General features: G+C 35.9%; 1 long non-coding RNA gene across 3 annotated transcripts in view; it reads right to left on the bottom strand.

Annotated features, from left to right (window-relative positions):
- Window positions 1-20,327, bottom strand: part of LOC139084999 (uncharacterized) — a 426,452-nt gene that overhangs the window by 188,635 nt on the left and 217,490 nt on the right. The gene's annotated exons all lie outside the window — the stretch shown is intronic.

The following is a 20,327-nucleotide window of genomic DNA, read 5'->3' as shown; positions in this document are numbered from 1 at the left end:
TGTACATGTAAGAATAACTGGCTTGTAGAAATACTCAACAAAAGTTTAGCCATTATTAAATGAGTTTCTGAGAATCAAATAAACAAATTGAAATATCAGTAATAATAAGGATTCAGTTTTCCAACTTTAAGAAGAAATAAGTCAATGGGAAATGACCTAATTCTAAAGAATAGAGCCTGAGCGTGGGAGATGGGATTAATCAAAGAAGATTGAGTCTCCTCCAAGGCTTGCGAGTGGTGCACTGTTTATTGGGTTTATTCACACAGTGATCTAATTCAAAACTTCACACCTTGGCTTTCCTCAGTAAGCACAAGCTAAGAAGTTGAATATGGGGTCATTGCAGGGGCCACATTCTGGCCCAGGGAGAATTATTCATATCATCTCTATCCCTAGTTACATCCATATGGAGAAAGAAAATCCACAGAGTGGAAATTTCCCTCTTTAGGACCAGGGGTAGAGGTCTAGGGACAGACATCATTGGTACTGTTACTCTGTTTTATTTTATTTGACACCTAGTCAAACAAATAAGCATTTTTTTTCTTTTTGATACTTTTAAGTGAGCATCATGTAGGCTTTTATTTATTTTATTTATTTATTTATTTATTTTCTGCTTTTATCTCCCCAACCCCCGCCCCATACATAGTTGTATATCTTCGTTGCAGGTCCTTCTAGTTGTGGGAAGGCTTTTATTTTTATGCATGAATGAGACAGGTGGGATTGAAATAAGCCTTCTAAACATTTCCCAGAATAGTCCATACACCATTCTTTTTCTTTTTTCTCTTGCTGAGGAAGATTTGCCCTGAGTTAACATTTGTTGCCCATCTTCCTCTTTTTGCTGAGGAAGATTTGCCCTGAGCTAGCATCTGTGCCAATCTTTCTCTATTTTGTCCTCTTTCATTCTGTTCACTAAACTCTTGTCATAGCAGTTTTCAGATGTCTTCCCAATCAAGTTACTCTCCTTTTTTAAGATATTTAATTGTTCAAAGGTTTATGGGATAAGGCACAAACTCTTTAGTATATCAAACTAAATGATTATTGATTAGTCTCCATTTATCAGCCTTGTTCCAAAATGTGCTCTCCTTCTTTGGGAGTTATGTTCAGTTTCCCAGATAGGGTATGTGTGTGTGTGTGTGTGTGTGTGTGTTAATGACTCTGAGCCTTTGGTCATTCTTCTCCCTGAGCTTGGAATGCTGACAAGGAGGAGCCTGGTTGAGGTGCCCACCTTGAGCTTAATGGGTGAGTGTGAGATGGAGACATATGGTATAGGGGTGCCATGAATGGTGCTGGTGAAGTGAGCCAGGCATGAGGTATTTTCCAGACTTGGAATAGGCGACTTTGAGGAAAGGATACTGACCTTTTGAGACTTCATTCACACACCTTCCTTTTGGCCTCTTTTCCCAACATGCTGTACCCCTCCATAGGCTTCTTCACTACAACCTTTGAGCCTCGGTCATATTTTATACAGATGGCTCTCAAAGCACTTTTTTGTGCCATTATTTTTTGCTCTCTTGATTCTTGTAATGGTTAATTTTATATGTCAACTTGACTAGGACACAGTACCCGAATATTTGGTCAAAGATTATTCTAGATCTTTCTGTGAAAGTAATTTTTAGATAAGCTTAATATTTAAATCAGCAACCTTTAACTAAAGCAGATTATCTCCCATAATGTGGGCGAGGTTGGCCTCATCCCATCAGCTGAAGGCCTTGATGGAAAAAGACTGATCTCCCCAGCAGAAGAGGGGGTCTTTCTAAGAGAGCACATTCAGACTCAAACTGCAACTCTTCCCTGGGCCTCCAGCCTGCAGATTTTGGACTTGTCACATCTCCACAATCATATGAGCCAATTCTTCAAATTCTGTCTGTCTGTCTGTCTCTCTCTCTCTCTATCTTGTTGGTCCTGTTTCTCTGTGAACCCTAACATATTCCTTAAACGCAACTTGAGGACAGGGCTAGGGCTATGTCCTTTCATCTTTTTATCATCCAGCATTTTGTTTGGTATTCAAATTGATGAATAATGAATCTATTCAAATTATGAAGAATCATTCATGCTAATGCCATGTTAATATTCCTAACCTCCCACTTCCATCAAATATGTTCAGTGTTAATCATCTCTTCAAAAATCTGCTAATGTGTCTCCAATGGCATCCTATTGCCCCAGGACTGGATGAAAAGTCCTCTCTCTTGTATTTTATACCTTTTAAACTAACACCTGAAACTGCTAAATGTGGCACCTTCTTCCCCAGGACATAAATGCGGTGCTCTCAGCAGCTGGTCTGTTCATTGTGCCCTAGCACACTTTGTACGTTCTCCACCTCTGCCTTTCTCAGGCTGTCATCCTTGCAGGAGCGTCCTCCACAACATCTATCTGTGAAGTACTTGCCTCCACCTAATCCCCGCCTTCTCTGAGACGTCCTCTCTTTCAATTCAATTCTAGAGATCCATCTTTTTGCTTTAAAACCCTCTTCCAAAGCCATAAATTTAACATAGCATGTCGTGCCTTGTATTGCTGGTTGTTCATTTTTCTCTCTCTGTGTTCCTTGTGTTAGTGTTAATCTGTCAGTTTAGGGACAAGTGTTGAAAGTTAAATATGTACAAGTCTGAAACGAGATGAACTAAGAGCACCTTTTTAAAGAATTAAGAGAGATTGAAATACAGTATCATGGCAGATTGTGTTTTGATTCTATCATCAATATGATCTTAAGGAAGTTTTTAGTAGATGTTTATAGGGGACTTGAATTATTATAATTTATTTTTCACATCTTCACTAGAGTATTATTGAAATTTTATTTGCTAGTGAAGTTCCTTCACTTTTCTAATAATTATCTGAGATTCAAGGAGCTAAATTATTTTGTCTTTCAAAATAATAGTCTTTAAGGAAAAATAAACTGAGAAGAGAGAAAGGGAGGGAAAGAGAGCTATCTAACTATCTATCTATCTATCTATCTATCTATCTATCTATCTATCTATCTATCTATCTGTCTGTCTGTTGAGATAGATAGAGTTTGGCTTTTTCTCTGTGTGTGTGTGTGTGTATATGTGTGTTTATGATTTTAGAACTGTTTTTGCCAGAGATATTTCAAATTTAATTGTTCAAAAGAGGAATAAAGGCCAATATCAAAGGTAGGGTAACAAAAGAAACATCGAAATGTACCCACAAAATACTATTTTAAAAATGCTATGTTTAAGATAGAATAAAAATAAAGGGACACTGATTTTTTAAGACCATTTGTTTTAACAGCAGTTTTCAGTTCACAGCAAACTTGAGAGGAAAGCACAGAGAATTCCCATACACACCCTGCCTCCGTACATGTATACCCTCCCCTATTGTCAACAGCCTCCACCAGAGTGGTACATGTGTTACGATGAACCTATGTTGACACAGCATAATCACCCAAAGTCCATAGCTGACGTTGCAGTTCATTCGTAGTGTCATACGTTCTATGTGTTCGAGCAAACCTGTGATGGTGTGTATCCTCCATTACAGTAGCGTACAAAGTATTTTTACTGCCCAAGGAATCCTCTGTGCTCCTCTTGTACCTCCTCTCCTCAACACACAAGATCCCTGGCAACCGCTATATTTTTACTTTCTCTGTAGTTTTGCCATTTCTAGAAGTCACATAATTGGATTCACATAGTATGTAGTCATTTCAGATTGTCTTCTTTTCCTAGCGATACGCATTTAAGATTCTTCCATGTCTTTTCATGACTTCATACCGGGTTTCTCTTTAGCGCTGAATAATAGTCCACTGTCTGGAAGTACCACAGTTTATTCATCTGTTGACCTACTGAAGAACGTCTTGGTTGCTTCCAAGTTTTGGCAGTTATGAATAAAGCTGCTATAAACATCTTTGTGAAGCTTTTTTTTTTTTTTTTTTTTATAAAGATTGGCACCTGAGCTAACATCTGTTGCCAATCTTCTTTTTTTGGTGTTTTTTTTCTTCTTCTCCTCAAAACCCCCCAGTACATAGTTGTATATTCTAGTTGTAGGTTCCTCTGGTTGTGCTATGTGGGATGCCACCTTAGCATGGCTTGATGAGCGGTGCCATGTCTGCGCCCAGGATCTGAACTGGTGAAACCCTGGATCACCAAAGTGGAGCATGAGATCACTCAGCCACGGAGCTGACCCCTGTGTAAAGAATTTTGTGTGGACATAAGTTTTCAACTCCTTTGGGTAAGTACCAAGAACCACGATTGCTAGATCATAAGGTAAGAGTATGTTTAATTTTGTAAGAAATCACCAAATTGTCTTCCAAAGTGTCTGTACCATTTTGCATTTCCATCAGCAATGAATGAGAGTTCCTGTCGCTCAATATCCTTGCCAGCATTTGGTGTTGTCAGCGTTCTAGATTTTGGCTATTCTAATAAATATGCAATACTATCTCATTGTTGTCTTAATTTGCATTTCCTTGATGATAAATGATGTGGAGCATCTTTTCATATGCTTATTTGCGTCTGTATATCTTCTTTGGTAAGGTGTCTGTTAAGGACTTGACCCACTTGTTAATCAGGTTGTTTGTTTTCTTATTTTTGAGTCTGACAGTTCTTTATGTATTTTGGGTAACAGTCCTTTACCAGATGTATCTTTTGCAAGTATTATCTCCCAGTCTGTTGCTTGTTTTCTCAGTCTCTTGACATTGTCTTTCACAGAGCAAGTTTATGATTTTAATGAAGTCCAGCTTATAAATTATTTCTTTTGTGGCTTATGGTATTGTATCATCGCCATACCCAAGGTCATCTAGGTTTTTTCCTATGTTATTTCTAGTAGTTTCATTGTTTTGCATTTTACATTTAGGTATGTGATCCATTTTGAGTTAATTTTTTTGTGAAGGTGTCAGGTCTGTATATAAATTAATGCTTTCCATGTAGATGTCCAGTTGTTCCAGCATCATTTGTCTAAAAATCTATGTTTGTTCCATTGTATTGCCTTTGCTCCTTTGTCAAAGGTCATTTGACTATATTTATGTGGGCCTGTTTCTAGGTTCTTTCTTCTGTCCCGTTCATCTATTTGTCTATTCTTTCATCAATACCACACTCTTTTGTTTACCGTAGCTTTACAGTAATTCTTGAGGTAGAGTAGTGTCAGTCTTCCAACTTTGTTCTTCTCCTTCAAAATTATGCTGGATAGTCTGGATCTTTCCCCTCTCCATATAAACTTTGGAATCAGTTTGTCAATATCCACAAAATAACTTGCTGAGATTTTGATTAGGACTGCATTGCAACTATTGATAAAGTTGGGAAAAACTGACATCTTGACAATATTGAGTGCTCCTATCCATGAACTTTTATTTAGTTCTGCATTCAGTTATTTCTTGTTTTATTTAATTCAACAGTTTTATAATTTTCCTCATATAGATTTTGTGCATATTTTGTTAGATTTATACCTAAGTATTTCATGTTTTGTGAGTGCTAATGTAAATGGTTGTGTTTTTTATTTCAAATTCCACTTTTTCATTGCTAGTATATAAGAAAGTGGTTGATTTTGTATATTAACTTTGTATCCTTCCATGTTGTTATAATAACTTATTAATTCCAGGAGGTTTTTTTGTTGATTCACTTGGATTTTCTAAATAGACAATCAGGTCATCTGCAAACAAAGATGGCTTTATTTCTTCCTTACCAATCTTTGGTGCTTTTATTTTTTTGTCTTATTTCATTAGCTCAGACTTCTGTTATGATATTGAAAAACAGTAGTGGGAGGGACATCCTTGCCTTGTTCCTGATCTTAGTGGGAAAGCTTCAAGTTTCTTACCCTTAAGCATGACATTATTGTGGGTTTTTGTAGATATTATTTATCAAGTTGAAGAAGTTCCTTTCTATTCTCAGTTTATGAGAGATTTTATCATGAATAATTGGTCAATTTTTTCAAATTTTTTTTGCATCAATTGACATGATCATGCGATTTTTCTTTTTCAGCCTGTTGATGTGATAGATTACATTACTTGATTTCTGAATGTTGAACCAGTTTTGCATACCTGGGATAAATCCCACTTGGTTGTGGTGTATAATTCTTTTTATAGATAGTTGGAGTCACACTTACTTTTAAATAAAGGAAAAATCTCTATAGTATGGAACAAAATGTTTAGCTTCACAACTTTGAAATGTGAATCTGAGAGGCTTCTCCCATCATGTGAGTAATTATATAATATGAACAATATTCAGTATTTAATAACTGCATAATGAATAATTGCATAAAGTGAAGATTAGATAGAGTAATGCACTTTATATTCAGTGAGGGTGAATTGGAATAGATAATGTCTCTGTTTAAATTTAGGATATTAGAAGGAAAACTAAGAGGAGAAAAAAATGTGAAGTAGTATATGTCAATTCTGGCTGCGCACTAGAGTCACCTAGAGAAGGTCTGAATGAGCCAGTACTTGGGATTCACCCATGAGGAAATAAAGCAGGATCTGTGGGGGTGGGGCCCCATAGTGATATTGTTTTAAAACTCCTTGTGTAATTTTAATATGTTGGTATTGTTAATAACTGCTGTTTCAGAAAAATAAAGCATATGAGTATGATAATAAGTCAGAATATTTTGGGAAAAGTTACTCAACAGTGTCTGTTTCTTTAAAGAAATATTAATTCAATAAGCCTGGATATCCTAAAAGAAGCACTTTCTCACATTTACAGACATTATCACTGCTCTCAAGTAGCAACAGCTGAGGCGATGCATATATTGCTTTCTTGTCATAACCTATATATAAAAAAATAGATTTAGTCAATTATATGCTCCAAAAGACAATGTTCTGATGTCCCAAGTCACTATAAGAACAGTCCCCTCTGTGGTTCCCAACTGCAATAGTATCCTTTTCTTTGCCCCACATTAATTGACCTTCCTTACAGGTTTCAAATGTTTCCTGAAAATGTTCTTTTTTACCTAAATGATATATTGTAAACTCATTTTCTCTCCATTTCAGTTAGGAAACTTGCAAGTTGACTCTAAGTTACTGGGAAATGCAATTTCTGGGAACCACATCAAGAAAAATAACACAGCATCATTTAGGGGCCAGCCTCATGGCATAGTGGTTAAATTTGGTGCATTCCACTTCAGCAGCCTGGGTTCATGGGTTCAGGTCCCAGGCATGGACCTACACCACTTGTCAGCCATGCTGTGGCAGTGACCCACATATAAAGTGGAGGAAAATTGGCACAGATGTTAGCTCAGGGCTAATCTTCCTTAAGCAAAAAAAGAGGAAGATTGGCAACAGATGTTAGTGCAGAGTGAATCTTCCTCACCAAAACAAAAATCAAAAACCACAAAACCACAGCATCATTTAGTCTTGTCTGTGTGTTTGACTAAAAGCTGTATCTTTAAGTTTATCTTCTTAAAAATAATGAAGTGCAACAAGATTTTGAGAGATGGCAGTTGAGGTGCCTTCTTGTTTGTGCCCTTTTTACTTTGCTAATTGGAGGAAGAAAACACAGAAAACATAATTTTGTATTTTGAATCCTCACCTACTGTTGAGTCATTTCTGTGTTGATTACCATTGTAATCATAATGCTATTTTTAGCTTCTTAGTTGTGTAATATAGGATTTGAGGAGCTTGTTTTTTAATGTGAATATTTTCAGGAAGCTATCCTTTGTAAAAGGAATGGAAAGTGTGGCCAGCGTGATTCTAGGTGCCCAGAAAATTACATTTTAGCTTTCCAAGATAAAGAGATTTCTTAGATTTTTTAAATTCTAGAAGGACTTTTACCCTGATATTAGTATTAACTAAGGGCAATTATTCCTTCTCAGTATCAGAAAAAGAAAGTTCTTCAGGATTTGATTTAATCAGATTTTTGAAGATAAGTCTAGACCTCTTCCTCCTCCTCCTGCTCCTCCTCCTCACTATCATCATTATGCTTATTTTTTCCTAAGACTCATTATAAGCTATGATTAACAGGGAACTTATAAGGACAGGGGGTATTTTGTCTAACTAGATACTGTAGAAGGTGACGATTAGGAATAGTGAAATAGGGAAATACTAAGCAAGGCATTCTGAGCCAGCAAAGATCCTTCATTTGCATTCCTAACCTTTAAGAGCGAGGATACAAAGCTTCTAAAACCAAGCCCCAAATGATGGTTCTACCATAAGGGAAAGGACAATGAACCTTATCACGGGAATGGAAAATAATCCAACATAGAGAGTGGGTCTTTGAAGAACATTTGTACTTGAATACTTTTGGAATATTGGACCACTAATATTTCATTTGGGGGAGATACAGAGACTAAAATAAATATTTCTTATCAGGAGTAAGTAATGTATTTTCAGTGGGGACTGGAAAGCATATTAGTATTTTTGTTGTTCTTGCCCTATGATGCAAATGGTTACATTTCTTATAATTAATAAGGCAGACATAAATCAACATAAACTGCTTTCCCTTCTTATCTCTCTGGTTAAGCTCCTGCCACTTCCATACATGATATTAATAAATGCCAGTCCAGTAAATTTCTTGCACTGTTGAAGTTCTTATTTACCAGTTATTAATCAGTCAATTCTCAATCACTTTTTTTTTTTAAATTAATCTTTCCGTAGTATTAACCATTTCCTCTTTCTTGAACTTCTTGAAACACTTTTAGCATCAGGCTTAAGGGATACAAAATTCTCCTGGATTTTCCTCCTATTTAATGAGTTGCTCTTATCTCTTTCCAGGATTCTCCTCATTCACTGACCTCTGAATACTGGAGGGACTCACGGTACAGTGTTGCTTACCTTTTTAAAATTTATAATGACTCTGTAGGTGATGACACTCACTTACATGACTTTAAAACTATCTATCCTCTGCTCTCTTTAAAATTTCTGTCTCCATTCTGGACTATTCCCTGAACTCCAGAATTTAGAATCCAATTTTCCTACAATCATTGGCTTTTGATTATATAAAATAGTCATTTTGAAATTTAGACAATGAACTCTTGATTTTCATCAACCAACCTGCTCCTCTCTATGTTCCTACACTACATTTCAGTAAATGGCGCTTCTATTACCTAGTCTCTGATGCAGTTTTTCATCTCTACCACTTAATTTATCAGCAAATACATTTAAAAAAGAACTATTATCCAAATACTTCTCACTATCTCCACCAATAACACTGTAGCCTAAGCCACAATCAGTGATTGGCTAGACAGCAGATGTGTCTCTTTGGTTTAATGCTCTATCTCAATTCCTATAACAGGTCCTTGGAGATAGTAGGGGTTCAATAAATAAGTAAAGGAATTCAGGCAAGCATTCATTTATACAACATGTTTATACTGAACATACACTATGTGATAGAAAGAGTGGCAGGCCCTGGTGATAAAAGAAGTGAACAAGACAATTATGTTGCATGTCATCGTGGATCCTACAGTCAAGTTTGTCATATGAAGATGTTTCACCTAGCTGGGCCTTTGCATATGCTGTTCATCCTGCCTAGAATGTCTTTTACCTCCTTCTTTTCCCATCTAACAGCAACTCATCTAGCTAGGTTTACAAATGAAAAAGAAAAAAAGATCAAATTACCAATATTAGAAATGAAAGAGGACAGATCACTGAAGATCACATAGATACTAAAAAATGTTTTTTAAAATTATATTTTTATATAAAAATATATATAAAAAATTGACTGATAATTTGATAAAATAGATGAATGGAGATAATTTCTTTAATGATACAAATTACCAAAGCTTACTTAAGAAGTAATAGATAACCCACATATTATTGAACCAAGTAAAGAAATTAAATTCATCATTAAAAGCTTTCCAATAAAGAAAACTCCAGGCCCACGGGTCTTCACTGGTTAAGTCTACTAAAAATTTAAGTAGGAAATGTTTGTAATTGGAAGAAACAATACAAATTATATACAAATTTATCATAAATAAAAGACAAGGAACAGTTCTCAATTTATTTTATGAGGTGATATTACCCAGATTTACAATCAATAAAAAATATTATAAACAAGGAAAACTACAGACTAATATCCATTATGAACATGATCAAAAATATTATTAACAAAGTCAAATCCAGTAACCTATAAAGATAATAGACATGATGATCAACTAGCATTTATCCTAGGATTTCAAATTCAGTTCAACACTCAAAACTCAATCAGTGCAATTCATTACACCAATGAAATAAACCACATGATCATCTCCATAGATGAAAAATCATTTAAAATAGTTTAGCATTCATTCATGATCAATATTCTTAGCTAAATAGAAATAGAAGGAATAAGGACATCTAAAAAAATCTTGCAATTAATAACATATTAATTTTTATAAAATGAGTGATATTCCCCTAAAATTATGAACAAGGCACAGATGTCTACTTTCATGACTTTTAGTCTACATCATTCTGGACATTCTAGCCAGCACAATAAAACAAGAAAAAGTGGAATTAAATGAAAAACTAGACCAGATGGACTTTATAAATATATATAGAACACTCCATGCAGAAACAGCAGAATACACATTCTTCTCAAGTGTGCATGGAACATTCTCAAGGATAGACCATATGTTGGGAAACAAGGCAAGCCTCAATAAATTTAAGAAGACTGAAATCATATCAAGCATCTTTTCCAACCATAATGCTATGAAACTAGAAATCAATTACAAGAAAAAAGCTGGGAAAGGGACAAAGATATGGAGACTAAACAACATACTACTGAACAATCAATGGATTAATGAAGAAATAAAAGGAGAAATTAAAATATACCTGGAGATAAGTGAAAATGAAAATACAACATACCAACTCTTATGGGATACAGCATAAGTGGTAATAAGCGGGAAATTCATAGCAGTTCGGGCCTATCTCAGCAAATAAGAAAAATCTCAAATAAGTAATCTTAAACTACACCTAACAGAACTAGAAAAAGAAGAACAAACAAAGCCCTAAGTCAGCAGGAGGGAAATAATAAAAATTAGAGCAGAAATAAATGGAATTGAAACAAAAAAGACAGTAGAAAGGATCAATGAAACAAAGAGCTGGCTCTTTGAGAAGATAAAACTGACAAAACCCTTAGCCAGACTCACTAAGGAAAAAAGAGAGAAGGCTCAAATAAATAAAATTAGAAAGGAAAGACGAGAAATTACAGCAGACACTACAGAAATCCAAAGATGATGAGAGAACACTGTGAAAAACTGTATGCCAACAAATCGGACAATCTAGAACAAATGGATAAATCCCGAGGCTCTTAAACCTCCTAAAACTGAATCAAGAAGAAATAGAGAATCTAAATAGACCAATTACAAGTAAAGAGATTGAACCAATAATCAAAAACCTCTCTAAAATAAAAGTCCAGGACCAGATGGCTTCTCTGGAGACTTCTACCAAACATTCAAAGATTTACTACCTATCCTTCTTAAACTCTTTCAAAAAATTGAGGAAGATGGAGCACTCCCTAATATATTCTACAAGGCTAACATCACCCTGATCCCAAAGCTAGACAAGGACAACACAAAGAAGAAAAATTACAGCCAATATCACTGATGAACATAGATGCAAAAATCCTCAACAAAATATTGGCAACCAGAATACAGCAATACATTAAAAAGATCATACATCATGATCAACTGGGATTTATACCAGGGACCTAGGAATGGTTTGACATCTGCAAATCAATCAATGTGATTCGTCACATTAATAAAATGAGGAATAAAAACCACATCATCATCTCAATAGACAAAGAGAAGGCATTTGACAAAATGCAACATCCATTTATGATAAAAACTCTCAATGAAATGAGTATAAAAGTACCTCAATATAAAAAGGCCATACATGACAAACCATAGCCAACATCATACTCAATGGGGAAAAACTGTTGGCCATCCCTCTGAGAACAGGAACAAGACAAGGGTGCTCACTTTCACCACTCTTATTCAACATAGTACTGGAGGTTGTGGCCAGAGCAATTAGTCAAGAAAAAGAAATAAAAGGAATCCCAATAGGTGATAAAGAAGTGAAACTCTCACTGTTTGCAGATGACATGACTTTACATATAGAAAACCCTAAAGAATCCATCAGAAAACTATTAGAAATAATTAACAGCTACAGCAAAGTTGCAGGGTACAAAATCAGTTTACAAAAATCAGTTGCATTTCTACACTCTAATAACAAACTAACAGAAAGAGAATTCAAGAATCCTATCCCATTTAAAATCACAACGAAAAGAATTAAATACCTAGGAATAAATTTAGCCAAAGAGGTGAAAGACCTATACAATGAAAACAGTAAGGCATTATTGAAAGAAATCAATGATGACATAAAGAAATGGAAAGACATTCCGTGCATATGGATTTGAAGAATAAATATAGTTAAAGTATCCAACTCCATGATGCAATCTACATATTCAGTGCAATCCCAATCGAAGTCTCAATGCCATTCTTCATGGAAACAGAACAAAGAATTCTAAAATTCATATGGGGCAACAAAAAACTCCAAATAGCTAAAGCAATCCTGAGAGAAAAGAACAAAGCTGGAGGCATCACAATCTCTGCCTTCAAATAATATTACAAAGTTATGGTAATCAAAACAGCATGGTACTGGTACAAAAACAGGCACACAGATCAATGGAACAGAATTGAAAGCCCAGAAATAAAATCACACATCTATGGAGAGCTAATCTTCGACAAAGGAGTCAAGAACATGCAATGGAGAAGGGAAAGTCTCTTCAATAAATGGTGTTGGGAAAACCGGACAGCCACATGCAAAAGAATGAAAAGTAGACCATTGTCCTACAGCATACACCATAATAAACTCAAAATGGATCAAAGACTTGAAGGTAAGACCTGAAGCCATAACACATCTAGAAGAATATATAGGCAGTACATTCTTTGACCTTGGTCTTACAAGGATATTTTGGGGGTTAGCCCGTGGCTGAGCAGTTGAGTTCACGCACTCCACTTTGGTGGCCCAGGGTTTCGCTGGTTTGGATTCTGGGCATGGACATGGCACCACTCATCAAGCTATGCTGAGGTGACATCCCATATAGCACAGCCAGAGGCACTCACAGCTAGAATATACAGTTATGTACTGGGGGGCTTTGGGGAGAAGAAGAGGAAGAAAAAAAAAGATTGGCAACAGATGTTAGCTCAGGGGCCAATCCTTCAAAAAAAAAAAAAAAGGATCTTTTCGAATACCGTGTCTACTCAGACAAGGGAAACACAAGAAAAAACCAAACACGTGGGACTTCATCAGACTTAAGAGTTTCTGCAAGGCAAAGGAAACCAGGATCAAAATGAAAAGACAACCCACCAACTGGAAGAAAATATTTGCAAATCATATATCTGACAAGGGGTTAATCTCCATAATATATAAAGAACTCACACAACTGAACAACATAAAACAAACAACTTGATCAAAAAATGGGCAGAGGATATGAACAGACATTTGTCCAAAGACTATATACAGACGGCCAATAGGCACATGAAAAGATGTTCAACTTCACTAATCATCAGGGAAATGCAAATCAAAACTACACTTAGATGTCACCTTCTACCTGTTAGAATGGCTATAATCAGCAAGACAAAAAATAAAAAATGTTGGAGAGGTTGTAGAGACGAGGGATCCCTTATACACTGCTGATGGGAATGCAAACTGGTGCAGCCACTATGGAAAACAGTATGGAGATTTCTCAAAAAATTAGAAAATAGAAATATCATATGATCCAGCTATGCCACTACTGGGTATCTATTCAAAGAACTTGAAATCCACAATTCAAGGAGACTTATGCACCCCTCTCTTCATTTCAGCATTATTCAAGGTAGCCAAGACATGGAAGCAACCCAAGTACCCATCAACTCAGGATTGGATAAAGAAGATGTGGTATATATATACAGACACATACATACACAATGGAATATTACTCAGCCATAAAAAAGACAAAACCATCCCATTTGCAACAACATAGATGGACCTGGAGGGTATTATGTTAAGCCAAATAAGCCAGAGAAAGACAAACACCATATCATTTCACTCATATGTGGCAGATAAACAAACACACGGACAAAGAGAACAGTTTAGTGGTTACCAGGGGGAATGGGGTTGAGGGGTGGGCAAAAGGGGTGAAGGGGAGCACCTTTATGGTGACTGACAAATGATAGTGTACAAGTGAAATTTCACAATGTTATAAACTATTATGACCTCAATGAAAAAAAATCAGTTTTTTCTTCTACTGGATTAAAAATTATTTATATTCTTTCTCTCTTTAATGGTTAACCTTAGAATGTGCTATATATTTTCTATATTCCTCCTAGTCCAGAGTACACAGAATACATCATCTATATCTATAGCTATATCTGCTTACTCCAGAGCAATACCACATTCTCAGAACGCTTTAACTTTGATCATTCCCTGCTACTGTTAGATTATCTGAATACCATATTTTAGAGAGACTTTGTGTTTTATCTTTCCTAGTAAGACACCTCATTACCATTTTCTACAGTCTGTGCTACTGTAGATTTGTGTACCTGTTTACAATTTCTTCAACACTGTACCTTCTGTTGGCTCAGACTTTACTTTGGGGTTATTTCTTTTCTTAAACCATCTTCCTTAGAAGTTTCTTTATGGAAATTTGGAAATGTTTCTTTTTTCACTGTGTTTCTTTGTATGATTATTAGCTATTTCTTAGTACTCTGTCATTTTTGAATTGCCACCTCCTGTGTGTCAGTGCTCTATATGAAGAAATCTTACGAGACCTGTGTTAAGGGAGCATTCTTCCAGAGGATCCTTGCTTTTAATTCTTCAACATATTCCCTAGCACCAACCACTCAGGGTTTCTCTTATAACATCCCTGTTCTGAGTTTTTGAGATGATGTAGATAAAGTTTAATACAAATTCAAGTAGAGGAAGATGGGCACGGATGTTAGCTCAGGGCCAGTCTTCCTCAGCAAAAAGAGGAGGATTGGCAGCAGATGTTAACTCAGAGCCAATCTTCCTCAAAAAAAAAAAAAAAAAAATTCAAATACCCTGGGAAAATATTTTTTCCTTTGTCTGGTATAAAGGAAATTTACTGAATTTGTAGTTTCTCCAGGACACCAACCTCATCTAAGGGTCTCCAAGAAAGACCTAACTCTCCAGACCAGCCACCCAGGGCCTCAAGTGCCCCTCTAGCTTCTCATCTCTTTACTGCTCTGGCTTTTGGCCCCTAGGGATTTCCTGTAGTTTCTGCAGTCTCAGTTCTGTATTTAGATGTTCTACATTTTGTTGAATTTTGTATGGTATTCTTAATTGCTGTTGAGGATGGGTATTACATCTGCTTTGTCATTTTGGTTGGAATATAACAATCCATTCAACATGATAAATTTGCTTATAATTAAACTATAAACAGAGAATGGACTCACATCCCCAAAGGTTTAATATTTAGCATATCATGACCAAAAACCTGACATTTTAGAAGACTTCCTGATTTCAAATGTTTTGTCTTGCGTTCAGTTTACATGCTTATATCCAGACTGATTTCAGGAAAGACCATGACCTAGCATCATACTAAACATTTTGAGAAATGCTCAGCTAAGAAATGAGTGATTGCTTTGCTCCCCCTCGTTTCTCACTGCTTCTTTCAGGAGTTAAATAATATTGCTATTTGCTTCAAATTTGCTTTCAAAATTTATTGAAAACTTATTTTAGCCCCAGTGCTATGCTCTGCTGAAGCATCAAAGAAAGGAATAGAGACTCTTCTATTCAAGGCAAATTAGTATTTAGAGCAGTAAGTAGGGCATAAGACTAAAGTGTTTATAAAGTGTTGTGGAATACAGAGGAGGAAGTCCTTAACTGAAAGGCAAAACATCCCACAGAAAGGTCCTGGCTGAATCTTGAACAAGTCAACGTGATACCTTCACGACATCATGAGCAGTGGGAGGGATGTTAGGAGATGAGAGGGATGTTAGGGAATGGTGAAACCCTAAAGAAATTGTATGCAGCTCTAAGACACTGAGGTATCCCTCACAGGCAATTAGAAGTAATTATTTGGACTCAAGCAGGGAAACGTGTAATCATATTTGCATTTCAGAAAGCACATGAAAGATGTATTTGATGTCAAATAGAACTTAAAGTAGCCTCTGTGATTTAGAGAGGGTCTGAAATTCCTAAAATTTTAAAAATATTTGCTTTGCGAAGTTCTTGAACCTAGAACAAAAGACAAGTGGCAATATTGTGACTTAAATTTTGAGTCTTTTAATCATTGCTATTGTCACTAGCATTCTTGAAAATATTAAATATAACCAATCTTTTGCTGTTCCCCTCCCCCATGAAAGGAAGCCTCCATATCTAAAGAAAGTATTATTTTAATGTTAAACAATTACTTTACCATAAGTCTATCTAAAACTATAAATGTTTGGGGAATTTTATTTCTCTCTCTGACATTCTACTATGGACTCTCAAAATGGAGATTTTTTTCACTGAGTCAAGTTATTGTGTCCTCAAAAGTTCTTTCACCGAGAGCTAATAGCCTTAAAAGGCTGCATTGACATATGAACAATTTCAACCTTGGATCTAAAATCATTTTTCAAAACGTATTTACTTCTTTACAAATGCCATCTGTCATGGATATGAGAATAAGCAAAGGTGTGCAATAAGGGATATTGTTGGAAAGGGTAGCCTTAGGTGACGAAGTGTTAATGTGGTAGATGTGAGACTGGGAGGGGAACTATTGGTTGCTGACGCGTCCTGAGTAGAAGAAAGGGAAAGTGTGTTGAAGAGGGATCATTTTCAGACCTAGGAGAGAAAGGCCCTTGCCCTAAGTTCCATGCGTTGTAGGGCTTTGCTCTGGTCCTGCGCTAGCCATTCCTTGTCACTTGGGACAAGGTATCCACAAGGCCAAGAGAATGTTTTTACTCAGGGCTCACATTTCCCATTTTAGACCATGTTTCACGTCCTTGAGATCTTTAAACACCCGCCTAATAGCACCAAGACTGTCCCTTAAGTTGATAGTTTTCTTCTCTGTGTCTGTCTTCCTAAGAGGTGCCCTCTAAGCCCAACATGTGTGGCCAAAGAGTTGTTCTTTGTGGAAGGTGTGAATGGATCTTGGAAATTGCATACAAGAGCCTCACACACATACCCACACAGCCGCTCACCGGATGGAATGGATCTGGAGTGCAAAGAGCCTGGGAGGCGGTGCCTGCACCATCAGGCATGGAATTTGACCCTCGAGGTTATTTTGAATTTATTTTAACAAGATAGGAATAAAGAACACATTCTATTTAACAATTTGATCGTTTGATTTATAAATTCAACATTTAGATATATGGTGTATGGACTTTTTTTTTAATCTGTTACCTTCATCCCAAAATGTTAGGAGCAGGTCAGTGGGGGATTATGAAAGACACATTTTTCTTCCTTCACAATTTCTTCCTGTGTACTTTCATCATCACCTCTGAGCCAGAGAGTAAAATTAAACTAAAGAAATCAGGACCAACTTCCTGAATCAGAAAACTGGCACTGGAGGACGACTTCGACTCTTGGCCCTTAATCTTAAACATGAGGTAACTGAGATTACGGGTTTTGTCCTAAACCATCCAGAAGGGTAGCGGCAGAGTCAAGATAAAAACCTAGATATATAGACAGCTTCATATTTCTGTCTTTTATTAATTAATATATTCATTTTATATCTCTCTTAACATACTTCTTACTGCAAATAACTTCTTTTTAGGTCTTATCAAAAGTTTTAAAAATCAAAATCATGTCAATGCATGTTGTAAAATCAAGATTCATTGACTTTTATTGTAGTTGCATTTTTAATTTTGTAAACAAACAATGTTATTACTACTGAATCAGTGATTGACATTTTTGAAGACTGTTAAATGTTATTAGTCAGATATTCCATTAGTGTTTACAGAAAGCATCTTATAAATTGAAATTATGATTTCTTTATTAACGTGTTTACATAAATATTGGAAATTCCATGAGAACATGAAAACGTAAACAACTAAAATTTTATATTCTATCCAGTGAATAATATATTCCAAACATTGGAAAAACTAATATAGATAAATTAAGAAAATTTAATCAATGAATTAAATCTGTGCTAATCTGTTATACTGGTTTTAAAATTGATTGAATAATGACATTGCTTCAAAATGAAAAATCTTCTTCAGAAAACATAGCTTGCAGTTCTAATATCTAGATGAAGTTGTTACTGTGACTGTCTTAGCATTATACACTTCTACTTTGGATATCATATCACATATATTAGAGATAAAGGACTAAAAATTACTGCCCAGAAGCTTATTGCTTATTTTCCATCCAAGTATCATCCAACTATTTAGCCATATCTGATTACCCCATTCAATTAATTAAAACTTAATGTCCACTCACATTCATCATTTATCAGACACTCTTTTGAATTACAATGAATAAAGGAGCATTGGCATTCATTCTGGAAAACACATCTACTCAATGAAGGGCAAGAGGTCATGGCTATAGACAGGGTGCTTAAAAATGCATCACAGTATAAATGAAGAAGGAACTATTTTCAGAAATTGTTGCTCGCATGAAGGCAAACAGGGTGTAAACAGGACATTTTAGTATCTGCATGACCCCACCTCCTTTCTTTCAGCACATATTATCCAAATCTTATAAAGGTGATCAACCTTTAACATCGATATCTTTTTATATGTGATCTTTTTAATTCTTTGAGGAAGGCAAATAGGCAAGCAAAGAAAAATAAAAGTGGAAATGGTAAAGCAAATGTTCACACATTCAAAGAATTAAATAGGCTATTTACAGATCGAGAATCTACTTTTATACATTTAACTCTTCTATTGAGTTCATTTATTCTCCGTTAATTATCACAGATAATCAACATACATAACTGAAAACTGATTTTAAACAATAAAAGCTGAGATTTTCCCAGTCATATTGATATGTTCTTTTATTAAATACCTTGTACTTGTTTTTATTGGAGGGAGAAGGCAGTAGTTGGGCAAAATCTTTGAAAATTTGGGCCAAATTTTGAAAATATTTTTGCTATCATGCATTGGACAAATAATTCATAGGCATGTAAATATAGATAGAAAAGATAAAAGTCAATGAATCAATCACTATTTAACTCCAATTGGCGGTAGCTATCCTAGCTTGATAAAGGCCTGCAGATCAAATCAATCTTTAAATTATTGGTTTGTGAGCTAAGTGGGGGAATTCACAGATTCAGGTAACAGGAAGAGTGACATTGGGGCCTGGTTTTATCACGCAAGGAGCCTGACTGATTCTGCTGATGGAGAAGTAGAGATTGTGATCTTTTTTCCTGCTGTGTTCAAAGGCAGGAAGACAGAGGCAGAGTGTCAACCTGCCACTAGGTATATCAACAAATGGCTCTCAGGAATTGTAGAGCCGATAAAGATCATTGAGTTTGCTTCTAGGAAAAGAATTTTCTAGAGGTTAAGGTAAGAGTTTGTCATATTATGTGTCTCCTGTAAAGTGGCTCCACAGCCATGGAGTCATTCCTGTGACTCAGATAAGCTTAGATGCACAGACCAAGGGAAATAGAAACTGGGAATGTAATGTGCAGATATCTTCAGAATATTGGAATGCTGTGTCAAGATGAAAGATGGCCACAAGCTCTTTGACATTTCTCCTATCAATAGATGAATTCTTTTTCTCTTCTCCTTGAATGTGGGCTTCCATTTGACTGCTTTGACCAATGGAGTATGGTGGAGTGTAGATAGGCCTGGTCCCTGCCTAGCCTTGAAGAAGACTGGAAGCTCCCTTGGTCTTTTGGAGTCCTGAGCTACCAGGTAAGAAGAAGACTTCCCTGTGGGGAGAACAAATGGAGAGGCCTTGAGACTTGGTGGGGAGGAAGAGGGCTCCAGCCAAGTTTAGGCTTCTAGCCATCCCTGCCAAGGAACCAGGGATGTGAATGAAGCTACCTTGGACAATCAAGACAAGTGGAGCTTCCAGTTGAGAGAGACTGGAGTCAATACCATATGTAACAGAAGAATCACTCATCGGTCTCACCCTCTTAAGTTCCCGACCCCCAAAATTGTGAGATATTAAGATTGTTGTTTTTGTCACTAAAATTTAGACCAGTTTGTTACGCAGCAATAGAAAATAAGAAGAAATGCTCATCTTGAATTTTTTTGATTCTTTTAATGTAATGAATTGCCTTCATTGGAAAGAATATATGTGCAAATCCTAAGAGTAAAGACTAAGAAATCGTTTTTTTTTTTTTAAACTTTGGAACAGGAAATCATGACCAGGCAGACTAAGGTAAGAAACAACAGAATAAACATTCAATAGTGAAATTAGGAAAAGATCTCAGCATTAATAACAACAACAAAAATCTTATTGCTAGACATATTAATTATATTGATTGGAACTGACTGACTAAAGAACACTGTCTCAGTGTTATAACAACATTTTGTTTCTTTGAAATGAC

This window comes from Equus przewalskii, chromosome 8 (genome assembly GCF_037783145.1).
Source record: "Equus przewalskii isolate Varuska chromosome 8, EquPr2, whole genome shotgun sequence".
Lineage (NCBI taxonomy): Eukaryota > Metazoa > Chordata > Mammalia > Perissodactyla > Equidae > Equus > Equus przewalskii.
Note: the sequence above shows the minus strand (reverse complement) of the source record. Positions and strands in the feature narration are given on the sequence as shown.